General features: G+C 39.4%; 1 pseudogene; it reads right to left on the bottom strand.

Moving 5' to 3' along the window:
* Positions 1 to 15,467: 15,467 nt before the first annotated feature.
* On the bottom strand, positions 15,468 to 15,884 carry LOC116535137 (annotated as a pseudogene).
* Between the last annotated feature and the right edge of the window lie 1,721 nt (positions 15,885 to 17,605).

Raw genomic sequence — 17,605 nt, 5'->3', positions numbered from 1 at the left:
TGGACTCAAGTGATCCACCTGCCTCGGCCTCCCAAAGTTCTGGGATTACAAGCATGAGTGACCCGTGCCTGGCTGATTTTTGTAACACAAGTGATAAAAAATTTCATGTATAGCATATTAATGAAATATTTCTATAAATAACAAAAAATAAATAAATAGAAAAAGGGGAAAAAGACATTCCCGTGGAGTATAAAACATGATTAGAAAGTATATAAATGACAATGCTCAACCCCTATGGTCTCCAGAGAAATGAACATTAAAATCTTATGTTGCTCTCCAGTGGAGAACATCTGGCTAGCGGGATTGCAATGATCCAGTTTGGCTGGTGAGGACATAGCAAGAAACTCAGTGTGCTGCATCTAGAAAGCCACAGAGAAGAAGGTAGAAGATGATCACAGAGATAGATCATTATTTTCCATGTCTCATAATTCAGTCTTTAAGAGGTCATCAAGATTGATAATAATAAAAATTAAGAAATTTGAGCATATAGTGGTCAAACTAACTTTTAGAGAGGGAAATAAAATGAGAGGAAAATATAAGGTGTTTGAAACAACAAATATTTAAGTTAATTCAGGCAACGTTTATTCAACATCTGTTAAGTGCCAGGCCCTCTTCAGGGACTGAAAATTCAAGGGTAAAGAAAGAAACACTCATTCCCTAGAAGCAGCCACATGCCAGTGAGATACAAAAGTGATTATCTGTATCATATGCCATGCTCATAACAAAAGCAATGTTTATTTGCAGACTTTTCATGCTCAAGGTCCAGGTCTTGGTGCCTTAAGCACATTTTTACTAATCTCCACATTAATCTTACATGACTAACAATATCTGTTCACCTTTTACAGATGAGAAGGTAGTAATTTGTTTAGAGCAGGATTTCCCAACCCCAGCACTACTGACATTTGGTGCCAGATAATTCTTTGCTGGGGCTGCCCTGTACATTACTGGATGTTTAGTAGCATCTCTAGTGTTAAATCAAGTTTAGCCTAAAGCTGCCTCCTTACATATTTTAAGTGATGCCTAAAGGTTTTTCTGTACACCGTGAACTAGAACAAGTGCAGATATAAACAGACATAGACTAGCTTGTGCCAGTCACCAAATTTTGGCCAATAAGATGTAGCCAACTGTTCGAACTGTGTTCAGATAAGGCAAAAACACCAACCTGTAACCCATCCACTTGTTTCTGGATTGGTTACCTCACTTCCATTTTCTGCCCATCACTGTCCTTTTTGTGTCCATGAATCTGTTACATGGCTGCACGGCAGTCTTTGAGCAAACTCTAGCTTGGGAGGCTGCCCAATTTGCAAATCTTCATTGCTCAATTAAACTTTAAATTTAATTTGGCTGAAGTTTTTATTTTATCACTCGCCTCTATCCACTAGATGCAAGTAGCTCCCCTCTCTCCATAGTAATGACAACCACAATATCTCCCAATGACTGTCACCTGAGTGGCAAAATTGCCCCCAGTAGAACCACTGATTCTTCCAGTAGAACACAGGAAGTGGTGGCGCAGGAATTCCAACAAAATGTTTGACTCCCCAAACCGTAGTTGCTGGGTTTTTGCTTATTTGTTTGGATTTATTTCTTCATCCAGTATACAATGCCTTTTGGAAATAGGTCTATCTTGAACACTGACACTGGCATTTAACTACATAAGTGTAAAGCAATGCAATGAGGAATAATCTTTATTCACATAAACGGCTTGTGCTGGAGGAAGACAGAAGTGAGATGAGAGCCAGGCATGGTGGGTCATGCCTGGAATCCCAGAACTTTGGGAGGCCAAGGTGGGTGGATCATTTGAAGTCAGGAGTTTGAGACCAGCCTGGCCAACATGGTGAAACCCCATCTCTACTAAAAATGCAAAAATTATCTGGGAGAGGTGGCACATGCCTGTAATTACAGCTACTCAGGAAGCTGAGGCAGGAGAATTGTTTGAACCCGGGAGGTGGAGGTTGCAGTGAATTGAGATCACGCCACTATATTCCAGCCTGGGTGATAAGAGCGGAACTCCATCTCAAAAAAAAACAAAAGTAGTGAGATGATAATGATATAGGTATTATTTTAGGTTTCTATTATTCATTCAACATCTCAGGGCACATAGACTATCAAATAATAGACTCCAAGAACTGTCTGTATTGCTTTAATTCCATTCATGTATTCATCCATCCATCCATGCATTCATTCAGCAATGCCAGGGGTAGTCCTAGGAACTGAGGCTCTCCAGTGAACAAGTTGGAAAGGTCCCTGCTCATGCTTGGTCTAATGGGCAGGTGGAGAACAGACAGGAGACATATTAATATATCATTAAACAAGATAATTTCAATTCATGATAAATGTTTTGAAAAAAATAAAAGTTTTATAAAGGTGAGTGACTTGGTTGGAGGGAGGGTGCTAATTTGGATTCAGAGGTCTAGAAAGGCTTCTCTGAGATGATGCAAGCTGAGATCTAAATGAAAAGGAGGCAGCCATGTGAAAACATGCAAGAAGAATATGCAAAAGAGGGGAAAAGCAAATGCTAAGATGCTGAAGCGGGAGTGAGTTTGGTGTATTTCAGGAATGGAAAGAAAGGTAATACCAGGGGCAAGAGGAAGGATATGATGTCAGGGAGGTGGAAGGTGGATAAAGACCCAGGCTTATGTGCCCTTGTCGGCCATGAGAGGAGTGTGGATTTCTCTCTGTGTGCAAATGGAATATGATCTTGTTGAGGCCACTCCAAAAGGAAGGCCAAATGTTAGCTTTCATTCCATCAAAATACTAGTCCTACACATTCTTTCTTCATTTGGTCATAGTTATATGTTTGCAGTTATTTAAATAGGCTGATGTGAGAGTTAAAATGTGAAGCTTACAGGGGAAACCAAAGAAATATTTATAACATATTAGCTTAGTTTTTATTCTCCCTGTAGAGTTTCTGCAAAATAGACTCTTTTATTGCACTAGTGTCTTAGAAGTTCTATTGAGTATTTGATTTCATTTAGAAAAGCCCATGAGCACCTGTATTTTTAAGAATTCTGATACTGAGTGTCAATGACTGCCAGTGGTTTTAGATATTTTTTAGAAAGATATTATTGCAGTGATGATCTTATTCCATATTTTAGGCATAACAATTTAAGGCCTATTGCTTGTAATAGGGATAAAATGGAAGTAATTTAAAAGTCTATCAATTAAGAAGCAGAAATAAAACATGTTATTGTCACACGATGAACTATAATTCAGCAGTTTAATGAACCAGATCTCCCTATAGTCAATCTGTGCAGGTCTCCACAGAATGGAGGGGGAAAAGGTAGGTGGTAGTCAAATAAGTATAGAAATATGTGATTTTTTAAATCCATAAATAATTCACCATATATTTTCATTCATATATTGGATTGAAAAGATACCCATGAAGTCATCATCACAGTTTCTACTTGAGAAGGCAAGAAATGGACTGGGGTGAAATATGGGGTGATTTTAACTTTATTTGTTAGGTTTTATTTAAACGAAAAATAATCTGAAATAAATATGGCAAAACATTGATATTTGTTAATTCTGAGGTCTTCCTTTTATATATTTTTTGAGACAGGATCTCACTCTGTTGCCCAAGCTGGGTGCGATTCTGTGATTATAGCTCACTGCCAGACTCAACTTCCCAGGTTCAAGCAATTCTTTTACCTCAGCCTCTAAAGTAGCTAGGACAACAGCTATCTTCCAAAATTAGAAAATTGTAATAACATCATGCACTAAACACAACTACTGAGTGCAAACTTTGTGAAACATTCCGCAGGTCAGCGTGGTCTCTGTCTTCATGGAGAGATTGTCGTTTGGAATGTCTGACCAAAATTGCCTTTGCCAAAATTGTAACAGTGAGAAAATTATAGCAATGAAAGAGATCTGACCTTGCTTTCAATCTCCACGCTACCCTTGTTTGTTCTTGAGCATAAGCTAAGCTAAGTTTGGGACGAACTTAGTCTATAGTTTAACTTTGAAACAAAGATGATAACAGCCTTTCCCCAAACAAACCCCCTTCTGGCCTGGGGACATTAGTCACAGGATTAGAAATTATGGGTTAGGAGTCATGCAGCTGCAGGCCACAAGATTGTAGACCTTTCCAATTTCTCCTAGGGATAACATCACTATTGTAAAACCAAAAATTGGTACTCAGGATATTTTTTTCAGACCCCACATTATGATGTACCAACTGGCATCACCCAGACTGGTAAGCTGGCTCAACCAGTTCTGTGATCCCACCCAGGCACAGAAGACAGCAAGAAGAACCTATTTCCCTTAAAATTTCATCTCCAACCCAACAATCAGCACTCCCCTCTCCCTGGCACCCACCCACCAAATTATCCTTAAAAAAATCCCAGTCTTCAAATTTTCAGGGGGACTGATTTGAGTAATAAAACTCCTGTCTCCCACTCAGCTAGCTCTGCCTCAATGTCAATAATCTAGTTATTTCTCTATTGCAGTTCCCCTGTCTTGATAAATTGGTTATATCCGGGCAGTAGCAAGAATAACTCATTGAGCTGTTACATGATAAGCACATAAAAATGTGCTTTATATCCTTAAGCATCAGAGAAATAAATATTAAAACGAGGATGAAGTATATTTTACTGCTATTAGAATGGATACAATTTTAAATGACTGAAAATACCAAATGCTAGTAAGGATATGAGTAACTGAACCTCTTGTAATTGCTAACCACTTTGAAAAGCTGTTTGACAGTTTCATACAAGTTAAACATAAACCTTATGACCCAGCAATTCTTTCCCTAGGAATTTACTCAAGAGAAATGAAAAAGCATTCATACAAAGGATTGCCTAAAAATTTTCACAGAAGTCTTATTCTTAGTGGCTAAAAACTGGAAATGATCAAATGCCATCAATGGGAGAGTGTATAAACAATTATGGTGTCTGCATACAATGGAACACTAGAGAACAATCACAGAGAATTAGATAATTAATATACAAAATAACATAGATGATTCTCAAAAACATTATGCTGATAAAAATAAGCAAAAAAGAGAGTAACTACTGTTCATTTATACTGCATTTCATTTATATTGATTTCAGTTCTAAGAAGCTCTAGAATGGACAGTCGGTAGTGGTAGAAATTAAAACAGCAGTTTGCTCCTGGGATGAGAGGGATGATGACTAGAAATGTGCATGGGGAAAATTTTTGAGTTCATGAAAAGATTCTACATATTGATTGAGGTGTTGGCTACATGGGTATACGCTTGTCACAACTTGTCCATTGCAGATATAATTGTTTTGCATTTTATTGTATGTAAATTTTATCTAAAACATTAGAAAATTAAAACCAAGGAAGAAAGATTGTGCCATGAAGAAAACATTAAATAAAAGATTTTCTCTTGCCTTTTGACCCCAAAACTCCATATCCTAAAATTTATTCTAAAGCAAAGACCCATGCACAAAATAATATTTATTGACTCACTAAATATTTATTGAGCACCTTATGTGCCAGGAACTCAGGGCATAGGCACAAAATGGTTAGCTAAAAACACAACAAAAACAATAAACAAACAGTAAGAAACAGGATGTAGAGTTTAATGAGAAAGAGTCGTTCATTACAAAGTCACTTAAATCGTTGTGGAATCGCACTTGTGCTAAGGGCTGTAAAGAAGTGCATAGTGATACGGCAGCATTGAGTTGAAAATGCTGATCTTGTCAGGAGGTTGGAAAGATCAACCATAACGAAAAGATTACAGGTCTGGGATGTGAAAGGCAAATAGGGGCTTGAGGGGGAAGAGTGGAAAGCGTTTTGCATGCATAGGAAATAGCATTTTAAAATGTCCTGGCAGCAGTTTGGGTCTTGTGAGAAGGAAAAGCTGAGATGGGACTCAACATGTGAGGGACCTATTTGGAGAAAACACCTGTGAAGGCAGGGGATGCATTAATCAGGATTCCCCAGAGGAACAAAGCCAGTAGGATATATATTTCTATGTTTATATTTCTAGGAAGGAATTGGCTCATATGTTTACAGGCAATGACAAGACCCAAACACTGCAGTTGGCAAGCTGGAGCTCCAGGAGAGCTGACAGTGTAGCTCCAGCAGGCTTGCAAACCAGGAAGAGTCTGAAGGCAGGGAAAAAAAAAAAAAAAAGCCAGTGTCCTGGCTCAGCAGGAAGGCAGGAGAAGTTCCCTCTCACCCAGGCTTTTTGTTCCATTCAAGCCTTCCACTGACTAGATGAGGCCCACTCATATTAAGGAGGGCAAGCAACACTATTTAAATGTTGATCTCATTCAGAGACACATCACTGATATGGTTTGGCTGTGTCCCCACCCAAATCTCAACTTGAATAGCTCTTCTGCTATGCCATTCTGGGCTTTGCCCTGTCTGAGGCCATGGGGTTCTTCTGTTTGACGGTTGCCTTCCTCAGGCTCCGTGGGGGTCACCTGCCTGTCCCTGCTGCTGCGACTTCATGCCATTGGTGCTGGGGTGTGCTAAGCTTTATCGTTAAATGCAACGTTTCTCTAACCCACCCCCCTCAAAAAAAAAGGGAGAAAGAAGAATAGATGGAACAAACAGAAAACAAATAGCAACATGGTAGACTTATGGTTAAACACATCAATAATTACATTAAATTATAATAGTCTAAGTGTCTCAAAAGAAAGAGATTGTCAGATAGTATAAAAATGGAAGACTCAACTATATGATGCCTGCAAAAATCAACCACAAAGCCACTTTAATAAAGATACAAATACATGAAAGGATATGGACAAGGATATACAGGCTAACTCTAGTTAAAAGAAGATGAGGCGACTATGTTAATATTCAATAAATATTTCAGACCAGAGAATATTAGCAGAAATGGTAATAAAGAAGACCATCAAGAGGACATATAATTCTGAATGTTTACGTACCTCATAATAGCACTTCAAAACACATGAAGCAAAAATGGCAAGAAGAAATAGACAATTGTACACTTACAATCAGCAAGTTCAACAAGCCTCTCTCAATAATTGACAGAGCAGGTAGACAGAAAATCACCAACTTTATCTGATATTTATAGAACCCTACCCCCAATTACAGTAGAATATACATTTCTTTCAAACCCATATAGAATACTTATCAGAGTGATAATATTCTGGATCATAAGAAAGTCTCAATAAGGAACTCAAATATACAAAGCATCTTCTTTGACAATGATGAAATTAAATGAATTGACAACAGAAATGTATGTGGAAAATCCTCAAACCAAATACTATACTTTTAGTAACTTATGGGTCAAAGAAGAATTCAAAATAAAAAATAGAAAACATTTTGCACTTAATATATGGAAATACAATATATGAAAATTTGTTGGCTACCACTAAAGCAGTAATTAGTGAAAACTTTTTAGCACTATGTGCCAGTATTAGAAGAGAAGTCTCCAGTGACCTCTACTTCTATGTTAAGAAGCTGCAAAAAAGAGCAAATTACACAAAAAGCAAGCAGAAGAAAGGAAATAAAAATCAGAGTGAAAATCACCAAAATAGGAAAAAGAGTAAATCTATGGAACCAAAAGATGGTTCTTGGAGAAGATAAAATTGATAAACCTCTAGGCAGGCAGCTCAGAGAAAACAGAGAGAAGAACCAAATTACCAATATCAAGAATGAGACAGCTGTAATCATTCTGCAGATATGAAAGGATAAGAAGATAGCGTCTAGAACCAATTATGCCAATACATTCGTTCTAAGTACAATTTGAAGATGTGCCTCCATTTTATCCACTAGTAAGGAAAAAATACCACTAACTTACCTTTTCATATCAATGCACAATTATGCTTTTTGGACAAGTTTCATTGGGGTATAATTGACATACAATAATCTGCACATACATAAAGTGTGTTTTTTATTTTGAATTCTTCTTTGACCCATAAGTTACTAAAAGTATATTATTTGGTTTGAGGATTTTCCACATATCTTTTTGTTACTGATTCATTTAATTTCATCATTGATATGTCATGGATGCATCTGAAAATAATGGACAAGTGCCTTTCAAGGCACCACCTACCAAGTGACCCAGTCATTCCACATGGAGGTGTTTGCCTACGAGAAGAGAAAGCTTGCATCTGTACAAACACTAGTACATGAATGCTCACAGCACCTTTATTTACAATAGCCTAAAACTGGAAACAACCTGGCTGGGCACGGTAGCTCATGCCTGTAATTCCAGCACTTTGGGAACGTGAGGCGGGCAAATCATGAGGTCAGGAGTTCAAGACCAGCTTGGCCAACATGGTGAAGCCCTGTCTCTACTAAAAGTACAAAAAATTACCTGGGCATAGTGGCAGGTGCCTGTAATCCCAGATACCTGGAAGGCTGAGTCAGGAGAATCTCTTGAACCCAGGAGGTGGAAATTGCAGTGAGCTGAGATCGCGCCACTGCACTCCAGCCCAGGTGACAGGGTGAGACTCCATCTCAAAAAAAAAAAAAACTGGAAACAACCTTAAAGGTCGTTAGTATGTAGAAGGATGAACAAATTGTGGTGTATTTGTAAAACAGAATACTACTCAACAACAACAACAAAAATGAGCTATTTGGTACACTTAACAATGTGAATGCATCTCAAAATAATAATGCTGATTGAAAGGAGCCAGATAAAACAGAATACATATGTATAATTCTATTTCTATAACAATCTAAAATATGCAAAAATGATTTATAGTGACAAAGCAGATTGGTGGTTGCTTGGGGACTGGAATCTGGTGAGATGGAGAAAGAGATTAAAAAGCGGCATAAGAAAACTTTGGAAGAGTGAGGGATATGTTTATTACCTTGATTATGGTGGTGATTTCACAGGTGTATATATATATATATGTATATATATGGCAAAACTTATAAAATTTTACACTTTATGTATGTGCAGACTGTTGTACGTCAATCATATCTCAATGAAGCTTGTTCAAAAAGTATAATTGCTCATTGATATGAAAAGGGAACTTAGTGGTGTTTTTTTCTTACTAATAGATAAAATGGAGGTACATCTTAAAATTGTTGGCATTAAATTCAATAAAAGGCGGCAATAAATGCCTTTGATCTGAGATTCAGGTGGCTGAGCTTCATGCTATTTTCAGCTAAAAAAGTAAAGTGATAGAATTGGCAATACTGGCAATCATGTTGGGAGGATTGTGAATTTGTTTTTAGCCATGTTAAGATCAGGGCATTTTGGTTAGGGCTGCTGGTTGTCCCTCAGTAGCTTCCTAACTGTTCACTACATCTTCTCGTCAGTTTCTCTCAGATCCATTCCCCACACAGAAAGTGTGGGGAAAAGAAAGTCTACTGCAGTCTTTCTCCTTTTGCAGTAGAATTCCAAACACAGCTATATAGCATAAAGCCTACATTTTTCCGCCTCTCTGAAGATGAGGTCATGTGACTAAGTTCTGGCCAATGAAATAAGAGTGGAATTGACACGTTTAGCTAATTATAGTCACCGGTCTAGGAAAGGAGTCCCTAAAATTACAAATGGGTCTGTCACATTACATTGTAAATGTGTCTGGCTTTTTACCTGCATATAATTCAACGCCACAGAAACTACGTTTTCAAAATGAAAAAATTCCAGATGCAATTAAATAGTATTTTATAAGTGCAGTTAAAATGTGTATTCTGGAGACAGCAATATTGCTGAATACTAATCCCCAAACTGAAGCAGTCTTCTTCTGTCTTTGGACAAGTCATTTAGTCTTTCTGCTTCAGGTCCCGGAGCTGTGAAATGTGGATAATATTACAGGGCTTGAGGGTGCTGTGAGGATTAATTAACATTGGCAGAGCACTTTGAACATAAGACTTTGCCCTCTTCACACATTTTATCCAGGGACCTCAACAGACCGTACCAATAAGGCTGGTCCCATTTATCTCTGTTTTCCAGATCAGGTTATGAAGCAGGGAGAAATTAATGGCTTGCCCAAAGTCATTCTGTGAACCAGGAGAACAGCCCTGAAGAGTCCTCTGGAATATTGACTTCTAATCTTCCTGCAACAACCACTGGATGCACTCTTCATTTTGAAAAAGGGTCTCAGAAATACCAAATACCTATGTTATCCAGTTACTTCTCTTTGGTCTTTTTCTTGTGTGTTGGCCTAGATTTTTTTTTTTTTTAATCAGTTTTCTAGCGGCCTACAGAGAGGAGGGCTCTTTTCACTAGAAAAGAAACTCAGAAAGTATCTGGGAGAGTTTAACGATCAGAAGAGTCTTTATGGTGTCCCCATCAAGTTGACTAGAAGGATTTGTTTGTTTTTGTGTCCTTAGCCGTAAACTTAAGATGTGAGACCCACTTGTGCAGAAAGAAACAGTCATTCTAGTTCTTAGAAATTGCATTTGGAACTTGTTTTTAAGAAATCACACAGGAGAAAATGAAAATCTCCACTACTCCTGCCAATAATTAATAACTGCTGCTAATATTTAATGTCAACATATTCAGATTTTTTTCTACATAAAAAGTATACTATTTAAAAATGGCATCATATTGTATAGATAATTTATAACATAGGAATCTTGCTGTTCTCCCAGTTCCAGTCAGCCTGGCCTTGCTCCACCATATGTCATTCCCTTGCTTACGGTGTCCCATCACCTTCTCTATGTTTGCCTAGATAACAGCACCTCTTCCTTTTCATCTCAGCTCCCTAACTGCTCCATTCCTCACTTTCCAAAGGGGTCAGGTCCTGTCTTCTTGTTCTGCAATTACATGATATCCTGTAATTTTCCTTCGTGTATAATTTTACCCTTATCTATTTTTATAATATCTCTCACTCCCAGTCCATAGCCAGCTCCATGAAGGCAGAGAGTGTGGTCTCCTTCTCTCTACTCTATTGACACCTAGGTAGCCAGCATGCCTGGCTAAAATTGTAGCTCAAGTAATATCTGCTGAATGATCAAATAAGTGAAATACTTTCCACTCGTTTTAATGGCCGTGATTTGGATTTGTAACAGAATGGTAAATGTGACTCTTCCTGTTGATTTCATTTCAGTAGAGTCTTAAAGGCCCAGGGGGCAAAAACATTTAGAAAACATTCTAAAGCAAGGTGCAGGACCATCTGTGCAGAAATTGCCAAAAATAGTAGTTTGAAACTGTTTTGTCTGCATAAGTTGATCATGTACCTCCAGCCTAAATAAGACATTGTGGGTAAAGAGATTAAAGAGGGAAGATTTCTTGGCAGAGAGCTGGTCTTCTCTTTCCCACAGGGACAGATAGGGGAGCTTGCCCTTTATCTTAAAGAAATGGAGCTGTTTTCAAGAGAATCACTCAGAAGGCCAGATGTGCATCCCCTCAAGTGTTAAGGACACAGGGACAAGTGCCAGACTCATCCCTTAGGAGTCTACAGATGGAGGCTGTGGATTGGCTAGCTGCCCTGACTATGGCAGAGCAAAGAGTGATGGCTGCCGTAGAATTGAGCTGACCATTCACGTACAAGGGCAGCAGTGAGTGAGATTCTCCTCGGGCTGGTTAAACATACAGAGGGAATCACTAGAGGTTATAATAGAATAGATGCCACCAAGAGAACCACAAAAAGTGCAAACAGAATTGAACATCCATCTGGGGCACTGGGATTTGGGAGGTGGAGGAGGTAAAAGAGTAGCCATACTGACAAAGGAATTGCAGTTGGACCATCTAGCAGGTCCATCTCTAATGGATTCACAAAAGCTCCTTGACAGAAAGAGCAAAACGTTCATCCACCTGCTACCTGCAGCAAAACCTAGGACAGCTCCAAAGCAAAACCTACGACAAACGAAACTTTCTCATTTGTTTATCCTAAACAACACTGCAGTGGACATCCTTAGAACTAAATATGTGTGCCTTTGGATACATTTCCAGAAACGATATTGTTGAAGACCAAGGATAGGCAATTATTAAAGTTTTTTTTTTTAATAAATATTGTTACTTGTGCTCCAAAACAGTCATGCCAATGGATATAAATTCACGTTCTCATCAGCAGTTCTATTTCTCTTTTTCTTAAGATATTTGAGTAATGACTTTTAGATGTAGGTTTTTATATGATTTCACCATTTCCAGTCCAATCCCTTCTAATTCATTTTTATTCATCAGACAGGCTAATACTTAAAAAAAACATAAATCAGATGCCACTTCATGATTTCTATCTTTTAAACAAAATGCAATCCCTTGCTGTGGCCTGCAAAGACCAGAAATGCATTGCCCCTTCCTATCTGGTTCTAGGACTACATTTCCCATCACTCCCTCCTTCTCTGAGCTTAAGCCATAGGACCCTTCCCACAGCCCCTTGAACTTTCCATGCTTTTTCCTGCAAGCTGGCCTTTTCAAGCACACTTCTCTCCAGCTGGAATGCACGTCCCCTGACATTTTCCACGGCTGCTTCTCCTCTTTCCTATCTTAACTTATATATCACCTCCTCAGAGAAGCCTTCCCTGGCTCTCTCTTATCTGAAGTAGAATTCTTTGTTACTCCTTACAAAGCACACTGCTGACTCATTTTCACCACCTCTATAGCCATTTACATTATTTATTTACTTGTTTATTTTTTTCTGAGATATAAGCTCCATAGGGACCGAAACTTTGTTTTATCCGTGTAGGTGTGTGTGTATGTTTGAGTGTGCCAAAGTTTATTATAGACAATCTTTTCTCATAGCAGATACCCAATACATGTTTGCTGAATGCAGAAAGGAAGGAATGAAGCAATGAATAACTGAAGCAGAACTGTTTCCAAGTTCTCCTACCTGATTTGATGTCATCTTCCAAGTCATTCTTCTTTAGCTGGCTAAGGACTGATAGAGGGGAGAACAGGCTGTAGAGCAAACAACCTCCCTTGTTGGTGATAGCCAAGTCATTTTCATGAGCACCGTCTCACCTTCCAGAGGAAAGGCTGCATATGTTTCTGTGACACTCCCACTGTGAGCAGCAGGCAGCGAGGCCAAAGCTCAAGTTATTTTTGGTAAGGGTATTGGAGAAGTGCCATTCCAGCTTCAGCCTTGGTGCTTTGTGGTGCTTGGTGAAAACACAGTCTCTTTTGGTGAAGCTTGGGAGCCCATCCCTGCTCTGGAAAAGTTTAGAAATCTCTGGATTTTTGTACATAATTTCCTGCCCTCAATAGCTAATGATGAAGAATGACAATGATAAGGAAGATAATTGGCTGAATGAAACGCAGAGAGCAGGGCAAGAGTTGTCCATGTGTTTAAGCTAGAGTGGATTTCTGCTTTGAATGTGGTAGACCAGATGACCCATGGATTAACTTCTGGCTCTGCAATGCTATGGTTCTGTTTGAGTGTGTGATAAGCTTTGTATCCTGTCAACAAGATGCCCACATAAAGAAAGAGTACTACTATGTGCATTGTCTTCTGAACTCTCGTTCATTTCATTTTAATTAACGCTTTTAAAATAAGGGCATTATGAGGGCCTGCCTAGGATAAAGCAACTCAAGTGCCTATAGTGCAAGATTTAAGGATGCACTCACTCTCAGGGTCATGCCAATGAAGTCTCAGTACACACAAAGCCCTGATAGTGAAAGCTTCCTTAAATTTTATGTCCTAGGTGCCTCACCTCCACTACCCTAGTCCCAGCCCTAGGGAATGTGCTCTCTATAAGCCAAATAAGATGAGCTCAAATAGGCTGGGCATGGTGGCTCATGCCTATAATCCCAGCACTTTGGGAGGTTGAGGCAGGTAGATCACCCGACGTTTGTAGTTCCAGACCAGCCTAACCAACATGGAGAAACCTCATCTATACTAAAAATACAAAAATTAGCCAGGTGTGGTGGCAGGCGCCTGTAATCCCAGCTACTTCAGAGGCTGAGGCAGGAGAATCACTTGAACTTGGGAGGCGAAGGTTGTGGTGAGCCAAGATCACGCCATTGCACTCCAGCCTGGGCAACAGAGCAAGATTCTGTCAAAAAAAAAAAAAAAAGAGAGAGAGAGAGATTGGCTCAAATAAATACAACAGAACATAAAACGGCACATGCTACTTGGAAGTCCAAGAGGTAGTTGTAGCTTAGACATGGTTTTATCTCTAGATCTGTCTCTGGTTCCATTTCCTTCTTTCTTCACTTTATTCTCAGCCAGCCTCTCCTTTTGGAGGAAAGACAGTCAAAGCTAACTGCAGACCATTAGGGGTAGGGCCCTCATGTTTTCATCTATTTACCGTAGGGAAAACTTTGACTGGATCCCCTCTAGGTCACGTGTTCATCCCTGTGTCAATCCCAGGTGGTGCGTGCTGAATGCCCAGCCTTGATCAGCTGTCTGGCCCTGTGGTGAGAGTGACTGGGGCTGTACTCAGCACTCAGGCCACCAGAATCACTCACTGTTGGGAGTGGTGAAGCAATTCCCAGACAACAGAGGTAGATCAGTGGGCTGAGGTTGCTTTCACTTCTTCAGTCTGTAGCTTTATGGAAATGCCACAGAAAGTTTTGGAATTTTCTCAAGTCATCTGAGGCTTATACATATGTCTGTACACAGTTTGGTTGAGATTCTTTAGGCTTCAAGTCACAGTGCCATGGTACCTTAGGCTGGACTCCTTTGGTGGTAAGTGACAGAATATCTTAGTTTGGGGGTTTAAGTGAAAATGGGAATTTTCTAGTTTGTGCAATTAAATAGTCTAGGCGTGGCGCTGGTGAGGCACAGTGTGCTAATGGACCTGCCCATTATTAATTCACGTTGTTCTTTCAGTAACAGACCACGCCCAAATGGAAACTCCATTCTCAATTTTCCTGTGGAGCCAGGTGTGGCCATGTGACAAAACACTGGTCTATGAGATGCAAGAAAAAAAGATGTTTGAGACATCTGGATCATATTTTTATTAGAAGGTTATTTTCCCTCCATGCTTTCTTCCAACTTCCTGGGAAATGACAGGGTATTGGTCTGTTTTCATGCTGCTAATAAAGACATACCTGAGTGAGACTGCGTAGTTTATAAAGGAAAGAGGTTTAATGCATTCCCAGTTCCACATGGCTGGGGAGGCCTCACAATTGTGGCAGAAGGCAAAGGAGAAGCTAAGGCGTGTCTTAACATGGCAGCAGGCAAGAGAGCTTGTGCTGGGGAACTCCCACCTTTATAGAACCATCAAGTTTCATGAGACTTAGTCATTACCACAAAACAGTATGGGGGAAACCACCCCCATGATTCAATGATCTCCACCTTGCCTCACCCTTGACATGTGGAGATTATTACAATTCAAGGTGAGATTTTGATGGGGACACAGAAAACCATATCAGACAATAGCTAGACCCAAGGGTGACAAGTATTGTCCTGAGGTGCCAGAGTTGACCCGCAAGCTTGGATCCCTGGGTGGCCTTATAGGACTAAATGTTCTACTTGCCCAGGATAAACTATCATTCCTGGGTTGTTACATGAAAAATAAATAAACTTTTATCAATCTTAAATCATTATATTTTGGGATCTGATTGTTACAAAAGCTTCACATCTATTTAAATAACTTCTTGGGGTGCTGGATAAGGGGTTCTAACAGTGTCATCAGGATCTGATTTGCATCTCTTTTATTACTTGGTTCTGCTTTTTTTTGAAGGAAATTTTATAACTTTATTTGATGTATTGGACAATCAGTGATTAGTTCTCATCCACGTTGACTGTCGGTAGATTTTTGAAAGTGTTAACAGGTACATAGGTAACCAAAGTATAGAGCTTATTTGGTGAATCTTCATCTTCATTACGTTTTCTGGACAATCACACACGGATTCAGTATGGGACATTCCTTATTCTTTTGGCCCAAACAGCTTTGATGAGCCTGGTATCAATGTGCACATCTGGAGTTCCCATCTCCTTCATGGCAAATTTCCGAATCTCTTTGAGTGCTCAAGGGGCACGTTTCTTGAAGCCTACTCCATGGATACGCTTGTGAATGTTGACGGTGTATTCTCGGGTCACCACGTCGCTGATGGCAGAACGACCCTTTTTTTTCTCACCACCCTTCTTTTCGGGAGCCATTCCGCCAGGTCCAAGTAGGAAAGCTTCTTTAGGGTGGCCTTCACTCTTAGATAAGCCCACCTCTGGGGTTTCGCGATGTGCGGCAGCAGCTCCTGGTCTTCTTCCATCCAGATTCCATTTCATCTGGAGTGTGAGGCTTCCTCCCAGTATTCAGTAAAAGTAACCCAATTAATTGTTAATTGGCCAGCTTAGGTCATGTGCCCATATCTGAACCAATCACCAACCACCAGCTATCCAAAGGAAGGCGGTGGACAGGGTTGCACACGTGAACTGGAAGCAGGGGATAAGTATACTCCAGGTGAAAATGGTGACTACTGTGGGAAGAACAAAGTCTGGATGCTGAGGAAACAAACAGAAATGCATACTACAAATAACAAGCTCTAAGTGTTCAAAATTGAGTGAAAAATGCAGAATGAAATCATATTTTTTTTCTGTCAGACATTTCCAGTGAAACTAAATCATGTGTGATAGTGTTTGTTTGGCAGCATACGGTTAGGCAGGTTGTGCACTGTGCAACTGTATACGTGCTGCTTACATTGCCTACCTCTGTGAATCGTTCTTTTCCCTTTCTGCCAGGGCTGTCTATTGCACAATTTGGACAAGTACAAATGTCCTGTGGATAGTATATCATAGTCTGTATATGTTGCATGTATGTCAATTTGATTTCACCAAGCAAAACCATATATTGGGTTCCATCTTAAATATAATGATTTAAGATGGATAAAATTTTATTTATTTTTCATGTAACAATACAGGGAGGATAGTTTATCCTGGGCAAGTAGGGCACTTAGTCCTATAAGGCCACCCAGGGATCCAAGCTTGTGGATCAACTCATGGGTCTTGCAATTTAAAAAAGAAATCACTTGTTCCTTCACATCTAGTTTGATATTTTCTAGTTTGATTCTAGTTCCTCAGTTCCAGTTAAATTCTTCATGGATGTTGATTATAGTCAGCATTAACTATCAAGGGATGGGTTTCTTGGGTTTAGTTTTTGTCAGTAATTATTTCCATTATTGTGGGCCCTTCACTTCAAATTCCTTATGCCTTAATTTCTTCATTCTTTGTTTCTACAATACTGTGGTTTTGGCCTATAAATGATGTGTTAGATAAATGTCTTCCATGAACACCTCTATTTTACAGCAACCATGGACAGCATTTTTTTTTTTTTTTAAGTTCCAATCCTTCAAAAAGAACTCTCCAAATCATTTTACCATTTCATCTCTTTCGGTGAGAGATTTAAAATTAAAGCATCATTTTCCATAGAATGGCAACATGAAGACAGATGGTTTACTATGTAGCAAAAATAGTTCTCCCTGCCAGAATATTTCCTTTTTGATTGTCCCTATTTAGTCTCCTATGACACATTCTTGGGGGATTCTGTTCTTTAACTGAAACTCATCAACCCAAGGTGACTAAAAGCTAACGTTCCCAGTGAGAAAGGGAAGATTCACATCATCCTAGAGTTGAAAGACCTGTGGATGTCATCAGGTCAAATGTTCCACAGTAACTGGATCCTCTTCTCAATAAGCTCTGAGCAGAGATCACCCAGCTTTAGCTTGGTCCTTCCAGTGGGTAAGAATTGTCTAATTTCTGATATTATGTTTGCCTTTGTGAATAGTACAAATGATTAAAAAGATCTTCCTTGGAAATCAGCTAGTACCCTTTCTTTCTGTGACATCTGCCCTTTAGAAGAGGAACAGGAGACTGTTTAGAAGCAGAGC

The sequence above is a fragment of the Sapajus apella genome, unplaced genomic scaffold, assembly GCF_009761245.1.
Source record: "Sapajus apella isolate SASKATOON/1434 unplaced genomic scaffold, GSC_monkey_1.0 scaffold92, whole genome shotgun sequence".
In the NCBI taxonomy this organism is placed as follows: Eukaryota; Metazoa; Chordata; class Mammalia; order Primates; family Cebidae; genus Sapajus; species Sapajus apella.
Note: the sequence above shows the minus strand (reverse complement) of the source record. Positions and strands in the feature narration are given on the sequence as shown.